Source organism: Pectinophora gossypiella, chromosome 27 (assembly GCF_024362695.1).
Source record: "Pectinophora gossypiella chromosome 27, ilPecGoss1.1, whole genome shotgun sequence".
Lineage (NCBI taxonomy): Eukaryota > Metazoa > Arthropoda > Insecta > Lepidoptera > Gelechiidae > Pectinophora > Pectinophora gossypiella.
The window spans coordinates 2,237,636-2,239,529 of NC_065430.1; the positions used below are offsets into that span (position 1 = coordinate 2,237,636).

At 35.3% G+C, this 1,894-nt stretch overlaps 1 long non-coding RNA gene across 1 annotated transcript; it reads left to right on the forward strand.

Annotated features, from left to right (window-relative positions):
- The first annotated feature begins 667 nt into the window (after positions 1 to 667).
- LOC126379040 (uncharacterized) lies at positions 668 to 1,549 on the forward strand. Its single transcript, XR_007568217.1, has 2 exons — positions 668 to 780; positions 874 to 1,549. It is a non-coding gene; the product is annotated as an uncharacterized LOC126379040 (long non-coding RNA).
- The last annotated feature ends 345 nt before the right edge of the window (positions 1,550 to 1,894 follow it).

Below are 1,894 nucleotides of genomic sequence, written 5' to 3' on the forward strand. Positions count from 1 at the left end.
CACTCTTAATAAATAAAAAGAAAATAGATTAAGTTTTTTTTTAAGTACTTAAGTAGTTTTTACTTGGAATAAGTTTAGTGTCATGGCCATGACTAAGTAAAACGTAGGCATAAGGTTTAATCTGTTATTTTAAATTTAAAAGTTAGGTAGGTTTTCCTTTAACTTGACCATATTCAAGATGTTTGTATGTTTATGTAAGGTTAAGCAGTGTTAGATTTAATTCTTTGAGTTGTCGTCTGACACCACCAGGGTGTTTCTTTGATTTGTTTCAAACATATGTTGCCTATGTGCAATATGTTTTCTTGGGAGAATCCCAAATTTTAACTCAAGTAAGCACAAGGCTAGTGCGGAATGTACTAATCCTTTTTCCCTTGGGCTACATGAGATGTGCTTTCAAGTTAGATACATGGTGATCATGTTTGTTTCTTTCCATTCTTTTACCTTGGTAAGGTAAATGTACGTTCATAACAAGTTAACTCATCAGGAGTCGCTTGTTATTTCTCTTTCGTTACTAGAGTGTAGCGAAAAATTTTATTTAAAAATTTAAAATTTTTAAATAAAATTTTTCTTCCTCAACTAAAACGGAACTGTAACACGTTTTTTTTACACTTCCCACTTGGCTGTATGGCATACAGGTGTGTGCCTACGCGCCGGGAAAAAGATGTTCGTTTGACATTTCGTTTACGCGATGACGATGGCAATTTAGTCCCGTCGCGATTATTTCTTTAAAGTGGTGTATAAGCCACATATATAATGATGAAAGGATGGTGAAGTCTTCTGGTGAGTGTTTTGATGGTTATTATCGTGGAACGTTGGCAATTATGAGCTTCATATGTTCATGACAATGACCTAACCTCACGTTCTTTCTTTCAGTATAAAAACAATGGTTTAGTCCATCGACTAGGGGGAATGCTGTTATAATATCGTCCCACGTGATGTGGTGAGTGTATTTACCTATAATTCCGCGTCGTAACGGGGTTGACAGAGCTGTAACATGTCATTTTGTTACAGGGGTCAAAGTCCACCGGCAGAGTCCAGTGTTAAAGTTCTACTAGAATGATCAACTGTAAAGACTAACTTCAAAAATCAACTTCAAGGTCTTCCTTCAGGGTCTAGCTCCCCAGCCATGACTACCATTTGTGTTCATTATCTACTTTTACCGTCAGGGTCAGTTCCTGCTGCGGTCATTAATGTACATAATTCCAGTTTGGGTGTTAAAATCTCTGGATACCATCTGGATATCTCTTTTCATGGTTAATTTAACTTATTATGGATAGTGCCATTCTCTCAAGATGTTATTCAAATAATACATGGAGTATTTATCCTCAATACATACTTCATGCCTTTTTGTCAGGACCTGCCGTCCTGACACTTAACTTTTCCTCATAGGGATAATACCTAGTTGTTTAGGTATAATACTAAGTTAAGATACCATGTTATAGTAATAGATTTATTTCTTAATTTACATTAGGATGGTTTGTAACCGACTGACTTCATATTGTTTTATTGTGAAATTGTTGAATCAATTATACCTTTGTTAAAAGTGAAATCTTTATTATTTCCAATACCTTGGCTTTGTTTGTAATAGGAGGGGATCTTCTATACGGCGCCCAACATTTTAATCTTATTCTCCCCCTATTCTCTGAGTTAGGTGCCTATTTCCACGCCCTGGGAAACTAATATCTCATTATAAGACAACCTCTATAGGGGCAACTCACCCCAACATTGTAAAGTCTTACAGAGTGTCAACACTAAATTGTAACCCAAAAAATTTTTATTAGGGTGTGGGGCGAATCACAAGCATAAAATCAATAATAATAAGTAAGTACACTGAAATAAGATCGTATATGGAGCAGATACCTACTAAGAAAACAAAAACAAGTCAAAAAAAATC